This window comes from Anguilla anguilla, chromosome 6, assembly GCF_013347855.1.
Source record: "Anguilla anguilla isolate fAngAng1 chromosome 6, fAngAng1.pri, whole genome shotgun sequence".
Classification (NCBI taxonomy): Eukaryota; Metazoa; Chordata; class Actinopteri; order Anguilliformes; family Anguillidae; genus Anguilla; species Anguilla anguilla.
The window spans coordinates 22,063,197-22,080,387 of NC_049206.1; the positions used below are offsets into that span (position 1 = coordinate 22,063,197).

Sequence of the window (17,191 nt, forward strand, 5' to 3'; positions counted from 1 at the left end):
AACATATTACTCAATACCTTTTTCAGATATATAACTGCAGAGACATTAACTCATTGTGAAGTCAATATCCTCCAAAATAAAATAAAAAAAATCATTAAGTATTATAAGTAATGGGCTGCCTAATGACAACTCATTAATCACGATAGTCGTTCACAATTATGAAAAAGTGATCTGTTTTTGGTCCCCTAAAGACAATTACTACTGTTCTCACTGTTGGTACATACCGTAGGCTATGTTATAAACACCACCGTAATACATGGACATCATTACAGTTTGCATTTACGGTCCTGAGAACCTTAGCAATGGTAAGGGAGGCCAGGCGTATTAGCTACGTATTTCAAAAGAAAGCCTGTCTGCAGGAATGAATTTGCACAGTTATCTGCACAACGCGTCAACAGCATAGGCTAATCATGCAAAAACACACTCATCCGTTTCTGAAGTGGGTCCATGAGACGCCTCATAGATTTATAATCTTGTAACGTAGAAATAAACACGAGGACTGCCAACAAGCAACCGAAGTGGGACAATCGCGTAAGCAGGTGGAGGAACATGTGAAGACTTGCAGTCTCGCAGAGGCATAGGAATCCATAATTTAGCGGGTTATCTGGCTAAATAGAATGCAAAACAAAATATTCCAGCGTACTGCCATTATGCACCCGCGGGACTTGTTTAATTTAGTCTGCGAACAGTGGCTGCGTTTCCAGCATTCTTCGTCAGGTAAGCTTTTACTGTCACCGCACATGGATTAAATTAAATAAATCCCTTGTGAGCGGTGTGCTGGTATTCATTTCTTATTTTTCGGAAGAGAACGGGAAGGCAGTTTTTAATGCAAGAAAAATAGAGCTGCTGGTGCCGAAAGCTCTGTTGGTGTCTGCGGTTGCTCCTGACTGCTACGTGACCTTTAAGCGCAGCTGTATTCTCGGCTCCCAAGTGAAACGGACATTTTGATCTTTCCAGCAACGCAGTAATTTGTGTTGTGCTACCGTGCGCCTAGTTGCACCGAGGATCGTTATCTCCGTCATGCGCTTTAGTCACCAGAAACCTAAACATAATGACCATTTAAACCTGGTTTGCTTCATTCTTTCACTGCCTTTAATAGAATCCCAATTTTAATTCAATTCAATTAAGCCTTTAATCAGTCGTGGAGAGGACCTTGTGTCGTTGATTGACGAATTATACCTAAAGTATCTCAAATTAATTTATTAAAATGTGCATGGAGATGGAAATCAATTTACATTACCTCGGGAAAAGGAAAGTATGAATCCGATTATTCAAAGAGTTTGTACAGCCGCCTTTTAGCAATCATTAACACGGTGTGTGGTTATCAAAGTCAGACGTCCTAATAGGAAGACTGCTTTGACTATCAATCGATACCTCTAAAAAGAACATGCCCATTAAAGCCCTCTTCACATGTCTTTTTTATTTTCTTTAGAAACACAGACATCAAATGGCTTGAAAGGTACATTTCAAACAGATTGCAGCATGTCTGTAATTTTGGATGAGCATTTCATCCATTTTACGGATTATACGCGCACCACACACGGGTTTTAATTGGCCCTGGCGGGGCTGCTAGCAGCACATCCACGGTAGCTCGCGACAGCAGTGCCTGACTCGAGCTCGGTGCTGAAATATCCCCCTTCGGTGAAGGCGACAGACCGTCCGGCGGCTGCCCGCTGTTTGATGAATAGTTCCCAAATTAATGTGGATGGGTTTTGACTGCAGGGGCTCTGGTTTAATCAATCCTCCCCTCCGTCCCCCTCTCTCCCACCCACCTCCCAGGCCCATAAGTGCCCTAACTCCTCCTGACAGAGACCAGGAGACCGGAGGCCCGGTGACTCCTCACTGCCAGTTAAGGTTGTTTCATAAGCACTCATATAATAAGAATACACCCGCAGTGGCTCCACATGCGTGCCAATTATGTTTATAAATGTGCTCTCGAAATGTGTGCGAAAATTAATTTATGTTAAATTGCTTAAGGACACGAAAACAGTGCCGCGCTTGGGAACTGAACCTTCTGGTTTCAGGGTCAGGCACTTAACGGCTCTGCCGTGCCCCTGAAAGAATTAATGACTTAAATGTATGTTTGCGCCTGTGTGCGTGCGTGTGTGTGTGTGCGTGTGTGTGTGTGTGTGCGTGTTTGTCTGTGTATGTGTGTGGACTGGAATGACATGCCCATGACACTGAGGTTAGTTGGACACCTGTGACTATGGCGACCAGCGCTGGCTCTGTCAGCAAACAACTCACACTTAGCCCAACGCCCAGTTAAAGCCCTTAACAGCCCTAACCTTGAGGAAAAACAGCACCAGAGGGCATCCTCCTGTCTGCCCTCTCTGGAAGGCAAAGAGGACGTCCTGCTTGGATACAGTTGCCAGGGGTGATAAAAGGCGGGGGGGGGGGGGGGGTTCGCCTGCCTCTGTGGAAATTTGCAATCAAAGATGAAAAACACCTGACTGATGGCAGAGCAATGCCATTTGGTTCCCGGGGTGAAATGCCAGCAGTTCTCTCTCTCGGCGCCGGAAAGAAAATACCGAATCTACAGACTCTCAGTGGCAGTCCGTACATTCTCCATATTGCAATTTTCATGACCATGATTTTCATGAAATGAGGAAAATCTTAAAAATAAATAAATAAATTACAAACCTGCAATCCAACCCCCCACCCATGAAGGATACCCAAATGTTGAAATTTCATTTTAATTTTGTTTCTCACTGCTTTCAATGCTACTGTTTTATACATGTGTGTCATTGTGTGAAACTAAGTTTCCAAGCATGCAAATACTAAATACTGTACATTTCACCACGATTCATCATTTTATATATAAGTAAACAAATAACAAGGCTTGCTTTATTTTAAAGTACTCCACACAATAAAAGCCATTGACAGATCTGTGTGCAAGACCATTTTGAATTACTGTCACGTATTTTTACTGTTACTGAGGAGTGAATTCTCATGTGAAAGGAGAGGATTCCTGAAAGTGGCAAATGTAGTATAAAATAATTCAGTATACAGCATTATATAATGCAGGATTTTAAAGTAAGCGATTGCTCTTTTAGTTAAGCCCAGTCATTAGTTTTATACTGTAACTGGGCTTGCATTAAAAGTAACCATTTAATGCAAAGCCTGGAATGCTCAGTGTATCAAAAGGTTTTGATTTTCAGTGAACAACACAATGATTGCTTAAGATCAATGACCACTGATGGTATAAGTGCACAACCATTCTCAATAGCGTAAAAATGTTTTTAGCTTGCTGAGTTTGGATGAGTCATTTCATATGAAAAAACAATCAGACATGGGTGAAAAGGGCCAGAAACTTCTCTTGCCGCTTTCTCTTAGCCACAAAATCACACAGCTTTTGAAGGGCTTCCTGTTGTTTCAACGTTACTCTAATTCAGGACTGGCCAACCCTGTTCCTGGAGATCTACTGTCCTGTAGGTTTTCATTTTTTTAACTATAATTTGGCACCTCAAAAATTTCAAGCTGTTGTGTGGTGAGGTGTGCTTTGTTAGGGTTGGAGTGAAACCCAACAGGACAGCAGATCTCCAGGAACAGACAGCTCTAATTAATAATGTATATCCATCCATTATCTATACCCACTTATTCCTGGTCAGGATGCTGGAGCCTATCACTGCATGCATTGGGCAAGAGGAAGGAATACACCCTGGACAGGTTGCCAGTCTATCACAGGGCACACACACCATTCACTAACACTCATACCTATGGGCAATTTACAGTCTGATAAAACAGTCTCCAATTAGCCTACCTGCATGTCTTTGGACTGTGGGAGGAAACTGGAGTGTTGGGAGGAAACCCACGCGGACAAGGGGAGAACATGCAAACTCCACGCAGAAACGTGCAGGTCGGGCTCCAAACCCAGGACCTTCTTGCTGTGAGGCGACAGTGCTACCCACTGCACCACCGTACCGCCCTTAATAACGTATATTCCCTTACAATCATGGCAGTCGTGCATGCACATTTCTTTTTGTACCACGAGTGGCGCGATTCAAAGAATTTTGTCGACGATTAAAAAGAGCTGAAAAAAAACAGAAATGCGCGGTGACCTTCAACGGGACACCGAGCCCAGGATCGGTGCCTGGGGGGGCGTCCCAGAGCCCCGACCTCATCACTAACCGAAACGACGGGGTGGCCTGCCTCATTAGGCACCGCCGCGCGTTCCGGGCGCCTCTTCCACTCCCGCCAGCCTGAAGGCCGAGTGGCGAGAGGCACTGCGGACCGCTGGGGGCGGGAGGAAGTGGATACGAACTACTCCCCGTCTAATCCTGATAGAGCCGCAAAAAATTAAGCGCGATGAGGAAATCTGGATTAGTGACACCCGGCCGTCCTCATTACTAGTGGGAGTATTTTTTAAAATGATCCCCTCCAGTTCTTACAGGGAAAGTAATTATGAATGACCTTTTAATGAAAGGCTATCGGTGAACTCCAGACTAATGTCAGGGGTTCGGAGGTAGGTGAAATGACTAAGACTTGCATAAGTTCAGTGAAAAGCAGCGTAATTATTCTTATTAGATTTCTTCTTGCAATGTCCCATTTCATGTTTTGGGCAGTGGATGATATCTCTATTCTCTTAGCGGGTTCTAAGAACGGAATGCTCTCAGGCTGGAGCTACATTAACATGTCTACTGAGATCAACATTATATCTGGGGAAGATTCCAGAACAGTTAATCTGTTTTGCCATTCTAACCAAGAAAACACAGCTGTTACATATTTTGTAAATAAACAAGTTCGATATCTGTGCAGATTCTGTTCCAAGTTCAATCTTGTACAGCATATCAGTATGTTTTCAGTTTCACTTTTGGAATATAATAAATGCAAATAATTTTCTTAACAACAGAAATAAATATATGTTTCAATTTGTTTCACAGTGGAAATAAATTAGGTCCAGGCCTAGGTGTCCAGGCCAATAGCTTTGAAAATGATTATTCAGTGACAAAATGCTAATACACATTTTGTTGCCATGCCATACATAACATATATTTTCTATTCTCCATCTGTCTCTTCGGTCTTTTATTTATATAAAAATAAAATTTCAATTAATTCCTTACACATTATAAATAATAATTGATCACATTTGTTTCAGCCCTTTAGATTAAAGACAGTTCCATGGTTGCGCAGTTTGAAGAATTTCTACATTCATACTTTATGTTTTTCAGCTATATTATGTTCTGATAGTAGTCTTATATTCTTATATAGTTAGCTAAGGCTTCAGCATAGGCAAGCACATGCACAAATAGACACCAACATATAATGAAGTGTATGCCTCCTGCCCTGAGACAACAGAAGTGCTCTTTTTGGCTGCATTAGTGAGCTCGGGCACTGATTGGGCATTAGGCCTGGCTCGCAGTTGGCTTTCCAATTGATCGCAAAGGTGTTGGATGGGGTTGAGGTCAGGGCTCTGTGCAGGTCAGTCAAGTTCTTCCACACCATTCTCAACAAAACAATTTCTATATGGACTTACTGTGTGTAGGAAAGGACCTTCCCCAAACTGAATCTTTTAGAATCTTCTAGAAGCGATTGTATGCTGTAGCATTAAGATTAGCCTTTTTGCCAAAATAATAACATAGAGGTAAAAATGAGGCTATCAATTAAATTTTTGTGATTGATGTACTGCACTTTTTTTCTTGCTCTCTCACAATTATACTCATAGTCACACCACACCCCCTAGTAGAACCAACAAATTATAGCTTATCACAGCCCACCCTAAGAAAGCTTGTCTTTGCCACAAAAAAACAGGCACTGAGCTTGAAGGTATAGGGTATTGCATGCAGCATGCAAGCTGGCAGTTGGAAAATTCTAGGGAGATATTGACATTTTCTATGCCCCCCACCCATCCCCACCCCACCCCCCCCGCCCCCCATTATAGAGCATATAGTATAGGAATAGCTACATACTAGTTTGTAGAACACATATATGTCTATTGCCAAGATTAGGTTTCAGAGCAGCAGAAACTGAAAGAATTTTGCTGGCTGAAACCAGTGTGATTTGGATTTTCCCCAATTATTGTTTATTTAGGATTATTAGGATCCCATTACAGAGTGGCAGCTTTTCCAATGTTAAAAAATTAATATTTTTGCTCAAATTCTGATTCTCAATCTTCAGTCATAATTTTATATTTGATGCTGGTGGAATTGAATGTATTTCTGGTGTGTTTATGCTGTGTTTTTCCAAGTCCATTCTCTATGATCGCCAGGTCACTTTCTCTTGAACTGGCAGTCTTCTATTAGCATCATTCTATATACGCTGATCCCCTCCCGCAGGGATGTGTGATCAACGTTCAAGAAAATCTGAATGTGTGAAAGGCAGTTATAAAAAGCAACTGTATCACAAAATTTAAAGTGATGATATGGCTTTGAAGGTGGGGCCTGACTAAAATGTTTATTGTTATTTCACAGCAGTGAAATTCTGGTGGACTTAGGAGTAAACAATGCCCAAACATTTTATATGCCTACCAACAATGTCATTCCCTATCCACTTTAATTCCCCAGGTTTCCACAGTAAAAAAAAAAAAACTGTACTGAACCTTCATTTGACCTTCCTGGATAAATAAGGGTTAAACTAACTAAAATACCCCTGCCTCTAGTGGAATTGGGTTTATATGGGCCTGCAGAAGTGGCAACCTGTAACCTCTGGCCGGTGGGAAAATGAAGATTGGTGCCGAGGGCTAGCGGGGCGCTGGAAATTACGCGGCCTTCCGGGGCTTTCGAATCACCTGCGCTACGTCGCCTTTTTTTTTTTTTGCCCTTGAGCAAGGTACTCTGCCGCCGCAAACGCTGTGATCCTACCCTGGAAATGGGTTATGGAATGCGCGTGATTCTCCTGACAAAACCCGCAGCCAAAGATTTATGCGCGAACTCCCAACTTCTCCGTGTCCTCCACTCATTACCAGAAGACAGGTGTACACTCTGGATGGTGATGAATGCTTTACGAATACAGCTCTTTTGTCTCCCGGCTACGAAACGAGGAAAGTCAGCGTTTGCCCACAGATTGAGGTCCGGGTGATTAAATAGTCCTGTTAGTCCACAAAGTCGTTAAAAACATTAAGTGTTGGGTAATTAATCAGATGCGCCAGCAAATGAGTAATTGATTTGCCATTAAAAAAAATCCTTTCTTCAGTGGTTTGCTCGAGTCGCTATCATTTACTGAGAACTCTTGGAGCGAGCCCCCTTATTTTAGCATACTAATTCCATATCAATTAAACCCTCCATCATTTGGATAAATATTAAGTCATTAATGAGTAATTAGAACAGAGCCAACTCTTATGAACAGGACTCCCTACTGGCTGTTGTTTGCTTTTCATAAAATGAATGGAAAAGGTGTTTCTGTGTGTATGGAGTCTCCCAAATTGTGTTGCTTGCCAACTGTACTGTCTGTCAATCTGCAAAAAAACAATGTTTCGATTCAACTGAAATGTCTTGGTGTTTTATTTTGTATATAGTGCATTGCAAACATGGAGACAGTTGGGGCAGCGCCTGTAATTAAAATTTTCTGGAAGGGTAAAAAATGGACCTCAATGCCCGACTTGATCCATTGAATGAGTCTGCTCCTTAGAGAAAACAAAGCTGTTGTGTAGACAGGAACTAATTGATTTGAAAATGTGATTGTTAATGATCATCCGTCACTCAGATAAGAGTAAGGAAACAGCATGGCTGAATGCTGAGACCTGACATAATCCAGCTGCAAATCTTTCCAGAGAAAATGTGAAAGGTATCAATGGTGAACAGTGAGATAACCCCATCAAACATGTTTCTGTTTTTTTAATAGAATTTACCTTCTTTTTTCCCCTCTTCAGATGACGACTTGTTATGTCGCACATTGGTCATTCCAGGTAATTAATGTTAATAACAAATAAATATTGAATAAAAATATGTAATTATGTCTTCAATTTGATCTGGATTTGCTATAACTTTAATATTTTTGGATCATGACAGGCACAACCCTGGAATACTGGAAGACTATGTGTGATTTCCTTTGGCATGAGTGATGATACTTTTAGTTAGATATGTAAAAAATTCCGAAGTCCAAAATTATTATGAAAATTAATTAAGTAGCATGGTTAGTCGTGCAGGTAAATTTCTTTCGTTGTCACTGTATACTAAAAATTGAACAATAGCTAGAAAGTGACGTTATCATATGAGTTAATAAGGAAACGAGAATGAAATTCTGTATAAGACAAAATGGTATATGACTTCCCCGGCTGAGAGTGACTGATACAGATATTTTATAAGCAGCCTAATGCTCGAGGTACCTAAATAGGTATAAAAATGAGGGAGGGTCAAAAAGATTAAACAAGTAAATATCAAAATGTATTTATATTTTTAATGAATCTAGAACAAAGTTCTGTCATGCTCACAGGACATCATATGCAAACGTAGATAGCCAACAGTGCTTTACCAGAATACAAACAATTCATAATAATAAACTTATTATTACGCTCTAGCAACGACTTGATAATTTGTTGAAATTAATTGGTGAACAAAGTGGTTGTGACACATGTAATGTTTAATGACTATTTGTCTAGATTTTTTCCAAATGTAACCCGCATTGGAAATGAAAACAGTTAAATCCACAGAATGAGCCAATACACGACAGCGCAGATGGTGTGTCAACTTAATGCGCTAGGGAGCATAGCTCATAGACTAACATTAGAAGCACCGTCATTTGCAAATTATTGAATGTCAGGAATATGTTGATAATGCTTTTATTGATGATATAATTGCAATTAATGGAGTCCTGCAAAAGTTTAACATGTCCTGTATTATTAAAACTAAATGGAAAAGAAAATCCATTTGGTGGTCATGTGCGGATTCTAAACAGTGTACTTTCTCCATGCCAGAACATTCAGGGGTCTGAGAGGAAGCTCCAGTAACATGGTCCAAGAAGATGAGAGCAGTGTGACGGTGGAGCTTGAGGACTATTGAAACACTAGAGGGCGTGCTTGCACAAAAACCACATATTGTTGTGCTTACCCTTTGATTTTCAGCGAAGTTCAATGATGATCCGGTTGATTCGCTAGCCAAATGCATCATTCTCTACTTTAGATATCTGGTCGCATTGCAATACACTACTGCCATTTAGCAGACACTCCAAAGTGAAACCAAGACAATCCAAAGTGAATTAGAACACAACAAAAAGTATAGTCCCATATATAAGGTGCAGTACCAAGACAGACAGTAAGAAGTACAGTCTTGATAGACAACATGTCAATTAATCTACTGAGCATTAAAACATACAAACAAGAATAACAGGCTCTTGAAACAGTAAAAAATGTGATCAGGGGTAGGTAAAAGGGCAAGTGAAGGGGTGTTTGGGGCGGAGAAGCAGTATGAAGATGTGGGTGTTCAGTACACATCCGAAGATAGCCAACATTTGTGCTGTTCTGACTATTGTGAGGAGCTCATTCCACCACCAAGGCACAAGAACAGAGACATGACAAATGTGTCTGATTTACTTGCCCTAGTAACTAACCAATGGTCTAATATTTTCAAGATTATTGCAAGAAAGCCGTCTATCCAATTATCCAATTAAGGTGATCAATCTGTATACAATACTGTAGGTCTATTGACCAACTGTGGGAAAATATATTTTATTATGAAGGCTGTAGGAATACCTGATCACATTGTGCATTCAGTAACTTCTACCTAATTAGCGAACAAGCTGGTCAGTCATGTATGGTTATAGCCAGCAATGAACAGTACCCTTATTTTTAATATGCTAGCAAGGAAGCTCTCTATAATGCTAGGTACATGATCTTGGGTATATGATGATATCTATCTTAGGAGTATGATACCTGCCCTGATCACCAACCACTATTATGAACTAGGGAGGAAACTAGCAACAATGATGTGTTTATATTATCTTGCTAAGAAACTACCTAATCAGTACTATTTTACAGACTGTCATCTTAATGTCAATGATAAAATTATGTCTGTGCAATACCCAGACATTTTCTTCACTAGAGGCTGCTGATAGCCTACTGCATGTTGGCCATTGTGTTTTCTCTTGTATGTGTCTTGAGTGTCACAGCTTAAGTGGATTAGGGTTAAGTTATGGGACTTCTATAACGAAAAAGGAGTAAGATTTTCCTATAATTTTTTTTTAAATTATATTAAATTAAAAATTAAAATTATTAAACAAAAAAACATAGATTCTTACACTGTTGCAATTACTGATTCATAAGTAACATATGGCAACATCAGCAATTAGCCATGGTATATTATATAATTACATTTTATCATGATGTAGACCTATGTTTGTCATATACTAAATATGTATTTATGTTATAGATTGTGAGAAATATGAATGCATGTTCTGGGTATATGAAAACTCAATATGATGTTGGCCCGGCTGTTTGCATTTGCTGAATGAATAAGCAGTAAGAAGAAGGGCCGGGTTTATGAAAATAGAACTGACTGTTCTTGGAAGTAGTTTGCAGAAGAGATAGCTGTGGAAAATGCAGCCACGGGGGGCTTATCACAAAGAGATGAGATCGGGTGAGCCCCCCATCTCCGCACATTTTTCAGAGAATGACGCTGGCCTTGCCGAACAGTCACAAGTCCCTCAATGGGTTGGGCCAATGGCATGCTTGATTTGCGACATGCTTGGTGTGCAGTAATCATGTTCAACGACTGCGGTCCGAGTGTACTTATTGATTCTTCTGTTTGGTCGAGCGCATCGTTCATTGATCGCGGCAGCGTTTTTACCTGCCTGAGACTCGCCTCGTCAATATTTTACCCCGATAAGCTTTGGCATAAAACACCAAGTGGGCCTGTTTTATGATAAAAATGTTTTAAATAACTTTACTCACATGATAAGTAGAGAAATGATTGGTATGATACTTTATGTTACTTTTGGTAACAGAATACTGGAGCTTCATAGTAATTAACTGTGTGTGTGTGTGTGTGTGTGTGTGTGTGTGTGATTGACTGTGTGCATCAGTGTAGACCTGGGTCTGTGTGTTTTGTGTGTGCACATGTATGTGTGTGTGTGTGTCACCCCAGGTTTTGATTTTCTCATTTTTCATTTTGAATTGGTAAAACCCAGGTTTAAAATATAAAACTGCAAGAGGGTTTGGCCAGTCAAGTAGGCATGGTGATAAACAAACAGCTAAATTTATGGAGACGTGAATTCACAAATGCAAGGCGTTCTGGGGAGATCCAATGTTTCTGTCATCTTCTTTGATGCTGCTCCATAATGGGGTCCAGGGAGTGACTCTAACAATCTCATTCTTCACCTACCTCAGTTTGGGGCATAGTCCATGTCACCAGTAATGAGGGAGCTCCACTGACTGGCTTTTTGTGCAGTCTTTGTGTGCACTGTGACCTGAGCATTGTTTTTGCTATTCAGTGGGAGCAATTTGTAGTGCTTTCTTTCCAGATTGTGGTATTCTTCGGTAGCGTTGCGCTTTGAAGGGTTTTCTCCTCTTTACTGAGTGCTGAGCTCTCACCCTTCCTTGCTCACGCTCCTATCATTTTTCAAAACTTTTGTTTTATTAATGAGAGAGGAAAACTGTTGTGTTGTTGTCCCCCACCCGATTTAGCTGAGAAACAGCAGGGACAGAAAGACGAGCTATGACTGCATATATTGGATTCAGCAGTACGTCTGCAAATGTCTGTGACATGTAACATAATTAGGCCCCTGTTGAGAGAGGCCGGTATCTGTCATATTGTTCGAAGTAGAGTGGCGATAGATCGCCATCTTGTGGCAAAGGCATGGTTGCACATCAGACTTTTTTCTAATGGGTAGTCGAACATATGTTGCTTAATTATTGCATTTAGATTTTACATTAGACAGTCAGTACAAATAAACTGCAAATAAAATGAAACAGAATGTAGGATGATTTGTACAATAGTATACTGACAGACTTTGATTTTGAGGATAATTGTACTGTTGATGTGCTCCTTTTAAACCAAATTAATCCATGGCTGATTACATTTTAAATAATATCCTAGGTGTCAGGTATCATTTGCTTACGTTAATGTTTAAGCAAAACTTTAATGCCACCAGGTATGTCTACCGGAATGGTTTACTGTAGCCTACGATGCCTTTCTGTTTGCACTGTTCAGACGAGAGGCTGCCGTCGGTGTCGCTGTGTCTATCTATTTGAAAATTCATCCTGGCAGCTACAGACCTTAATCTTGTTTTGAAGGGGAGGGAGATACATGCTTTTCATGCACGCTTGATGTTCTAACGTCCTAGATTCATCGTGATAGAAGAGCGGTGGATTCAAAAGCAATCAGGCATTCTGTCGATGATGCACATATCTTTTTTATCATCTGGGGCACTGAGTCCAGACGGAGAACGAAAGGGGGAGGGAACTGGATGTTGTTGGATTTGGCCTCAGTGCACCAGACCGTAAGAAACTGGATTGTCTCACAGAAAAAAAAAAAAAAACATAAGAACTGGTAACGATGTTGCAGCGATTAATAGCGCAGAGAGATTTTTTGACCAATGTCAGTAGCAAATATGTCGTGCAAATAAAAATAAAAAATGCAAGGAAATGATAGAAAAAATCTAAATTGGTATATCACAAAATGTAAGCTTCAGTCACGTTTAGAAGGCCTGCACGAGGCTCCCAATTCTTTGCGGGAGTAGCTGCAGTAATTAGAAAAAACATGAACTACTATTTAATGTGAGGCATGCTGCAGTACATAAATGACAATGCCTTAGGGTGTATTCAAACCAGTCTTGGTTAGTCCATTAGAATCGAACCCTGTGATTTGGGTCGTTTGGGGAGGTTTAATCGAACCCTGGTACTGACCAAACAACCACTCTCTGGGCCGCTTCGAAGAGATTGTCTCTGGTCGCTTCCGAACTTTGGGGCAGTTCATTTGGCGAGAAGACCGTTCGAACCAATTACAGGAAGCGTACTGCTTACACTGCATATTATTGGTTTAAAACTATATCTTCACTTCCAATTTTGGTGACTGATGAAACTAGCGCTGTACACCTGTACAGCATCTTTCTCTGAATTCCTGAATTCAAAGTGTGACACTGTATACAGATTTTGGAATGTACTGAGATCAAGATTCTTGTCCTTTGTTGTCAGTTGTTGCAATCAGATGTTTGACGGCCCCTGTCAACAGTGTTGATGCCCAGCATTCCTTCTCCCCATTAGCTAACATCACTGACAGGCACTCATCAAAGACTCAAACCTCACAATGTACAACACATTGTACCAAAACAAACTGAAGAAATAAAAGTGGACACATGGCAACCATTTTTTTTTTAGCCCTACTAAAAAAAGCATGCTGCCGGTTGATTTTTTTGAAATGTCAAGCACGTGTTACTGTTGCTACAGTTGCGCTTCTTATTTCAATCATTTCCCTCTGCTACACACAATGTTTAAATGCAAAACTCTTCTTTCTTTTGTAATTTAGTTCGCTTTTTTCAGTTTTCAGTCATTTTTAACATCTGCCCCCCAATATTCAAAATAAAAGTTATGCCTTTGAACCTTACGGAGCTCCATGATGATATAGTGCAGAAACTGCAAAGGCTTTGTTGTTTTTTTACTCACCAACTGTCTGACCAATAACAGAATGACATTTCCAGCCACCTGGCTTTGTTTACAAGCTCTGGTCCACTTGATTTTTTGCCTTGGTGAAAGGAGACCAGACCAATTGAAAAACAAAACAATGTATCATTCTCGCATTAGGTTTGATTAAGGAAATAAACCTTTAGGTGTGAAAGCACCCTTAATGTCCATTCTACATAGGGATGCACATGGAAGTGCATACATAATGTTCAACTGTGGTTTCAGCTTTGCTGCACAGTCCTATTTTGTGGTTTATTAATAAAATATGGCATTTTCTTTCTCTCTCTCTCCCTCTCTCAATCTCTTTCTCCCTCTCTCTCTTCGAGCCTGAACCAACTTGTCTGGAAATGGAAACGAGGTGTTGCACTGGCCTGTGGGTGCTGGCTTCCCAATGTAAATATTTGTGTGGTGAAAATCAAATCTCCAGAGTGTGGTGGGTAGATGGAGCTCGGACCCAGCCACTCAGCACATCTCCTGGATCTGGCCCAGGGATATTGTTTCTCCCTCCGTGGCGGGGGATTCAGCTGCCCTCTTTCACACAACACCACCCACGTCTCCTCCGCCCTTGTGCCTGTTTTCTTTCCCAATACCAGCCAAGATTGCAGTAGCCTATAAGATGGTTTCCAGCTCCCTTTTAAAATGGTGTCAGCGCTTGGAGGAGTGGCTTGTTTGGCTCAATTACAGTAGGTCTCTGATTGGTTAAATTAAGTATGTAAGTGATCAGGTGGAGGGTACGCAACCAGGACCATTGCTTTCTGTAACTCGGACATGTTAATCTGTGTGAAAATGTACTTCCACCCTCAATTCTCACATCCAATAATTCACAACTTCAGAATAGTTTTTGAGGGTTTCATTTGTCATTTTGGTAAACAAAAACAGGCACAAGGGTGGAGCAGCCATGTCTTTCCTTTTTATTGGTCCACTTCATAACTGCAGTACCTGTGGAAATTCTTGAATGTTTTTGCACTATTTTTCTTTTTTACTTTTTTTTACTGTCAGTCTTGGTTCACTGCTCAAGGCAAGAGGAAACACAATGAACATGTCTAACTGCAATGTCAATATGTCAAACCTGTGTCTCACATCAAAATTTGAAGTAGGATTCAGAAGGGGTGGCCAGGAGTTTTGGAGGAATGGTTGCAAGTTCCGTAATTAATATTTTCTAAGATGAAGGGAAAAGGCATTTAGACATGCCCATACAAGGAAAAGCACACGTAGACACATGCGCACGTGACATGCAGACACGCATGCACACACACGTACGTGCACACACATGAATATACATGGAGCTTAAAACATTTGCTCAGGTATTTTCCTCTGAGCTGTAGTATCAGGCATGCATGCAGAACAACTCCCTGTGTGGCCTGGTTCTATATTTCATTCAGGTCAGTACTTAAAGACTGCGCGCTGACTGCAGGCTCTGAATTTCCTCTACTAACAGCACTGTAGCAGGCAATTGATGGATGGCCTTCTTGCAGGATGCTGTCACCTGCCAATTGGCATCCCAGTGCATAGTTAATAGGTGTGGACAAAGACAAGGTACTTTTTCAGAATGGTATATGCGGATATTTCCATACTGATATTTTGCTCCCTTAAATGGGTAGACTGTGTGTAAAAAGGGCTGTATTTCTTGCGCAGATCACAGATGTGGATATATATACCCTCAAATTAAAGCTGACAGTCTGCACTTTAATCTCATATTCATTGTTTTAGGTCAATATTACGAATCTAATGTGCTGAAGTACAGAGCCAAAACAGCAAAAATTGTGTCATTGCCTCAATATACGTATATATGAGTGCTACTGCAGTGCAGCATGTGAGTACTGGTTCCAACCACCTCTTAACAACTGAATGAATGAAGTCACTTTCCTATAGTAGTCTAACAGAAGACATAGATGACACTGCTTCCATGCTTCAGCAGGATGAAACTTTTAAAGAATTTTAATGAGCTGTTATTATTTCTTAATTAGGTCTGCTTTAACATTTAGAGGGATTATTTACCCTCTTAAGCCACATTATGCCAGAAATAGCCATGCATGCCATAAAGAACACAATTTCCATGTTCATATCTGTGCCTATTATCTTATATTGTAAACAATTGCATAAAGAGAGGTAAAACAAATTAAAGACTCAAGAAGTGAATTAATAGGCTCCTAATTGGTGAAAGTGTGGACACCTGGCCACTAAAACAAACCATCTGGAAGATAATGAAAATAATGAAATAATGAATTCAAAGACAAAAGAAATGATTAGGAGTCAAACCTGCATTGTGTTTGTAAGTTTAAGGAAATAATTCTGAAAGAAATTAAACATGTGTTCAACAACCTATTTGGGAGCTTGGTGATTAACCTCTGTCTTTCCTTTCAACAGATATGTTAAATATGTGGTACTGTATAGTTGGTCATAAACATGAGGGAATTATTTCGTGCAAAGTAAGGTACAGTGTGGTCAATTAGTGCAATAGTTATATTTGTGGCAGTTGTTCATATTAACTTTTGGTTTGGGCAATGTACATCAGATAGCGTTGATGATGGCAGGCATACCTACAAGAAAAGCCAAGCACGACTGGCTGTAGTGTCACCAGGGAAACGGAGGGACTTCAGTTGTTGAGCCACCCGTGTCTCCTTATGTACCAGTCACCGGTTCCCTGTTAGGAATAACCAGAGCTGGCCCCAGGGTTTTCGGTGGCACTAAACAAGAATATGTTGTTGTGGCCCCAAAAGCACTCAGACATCACTCCCACCACTTAGCAACTGAATGAATGATGTCACTTGCTTATAGCAGTCCAACAAAAAGCAAATATGACGCTGCTTCCATGCTTCAGCAGGATGAAACTCTTAATGTTGCTTGCATGTGCCTTTACAGGTGAACATGCAGGCCAAGTGGACACACACACACACACACACACACAAAACCCTAACCCTAACACAAACACACACAGGCCCAGTATAGAGTTTATGCCAGTTGCCGGCTCTGCCAAGTATCTTTAGATTCTGGATAATAGAGAAGTAGGTAAATGTAGTCGCTAACACCGATACCACAAATGTGAATTCAGACACTTTTCAGATCTGTGTGTGCGTGCATTGAGTAAATATTCCCTGATGAAGGTCAGTCAAACCTGTAGCTCTGGGATCCAGACTCGTGACCCTTGTGACCCCCAAGCCACGCACGTCCAAGCCTAACCCCAGACGCAGTTATCCAGCCCTGCGATTCGAACCCGTCTCTCTGGGCGAGCCGACGCCGTGTCCCCGTCTCACTCAGACGCACTCTGGCTCCGCCGCCGGTAATCTCCGGCCCGGCGAAACGATCGGCGGGTCTTAGTGTCGGCTTCGGCGATGGAGCGCGGCCGAGAGCCCCGAGCGGGTAAGCGATACGGCCCGGCGCACAAGAAGCCCTTTCATAAAACGGAGGGGGCTCGGTTCGCCCGCCGCGCCAGGAGAGGGGGCCGAAACCAAGCCCGGGTCACTCACGTTTTAAGCTCGCATGTACCCCCCCCTATGCCGCATTACTTCTGCGGGAAACGATCTGTGAAAGGAAGACCGGGCGGGAGAGCGAGACAGAGAGAGAGAGAGAGAGAGAGGAAGGGAGAGAGGGAGGGAGGGAGGGAGGGAGGGAAAGAGAAAGAGACAGGGAGACAGTCAGGGGAGA

At 41.4% G+C, this 17,191-nt stretch overlaps 1 long non-coding RNA gene across 1 annotated transcript; it reads left to right on the forward strand.

Annotated features, from left to right (window-relative positions):
• Nucleotides 1-491: 491 nt before the first annotated feature.
• On the forward strand, nucleotides 492-10,076 carry LOC118229289. Its single transcript, XR_004765637.1, has 3 exons — nucleotides 492-717; nucleotides 7,805-7,840; nucleotides 8,849-10,076. It is a non-coding gene; the product is annotated as an uncharacterized LOC118229289 (long non-coding RNA).
• Nucleotides 10,077-17,191: the final 7,115 nt, after the last annotated feature.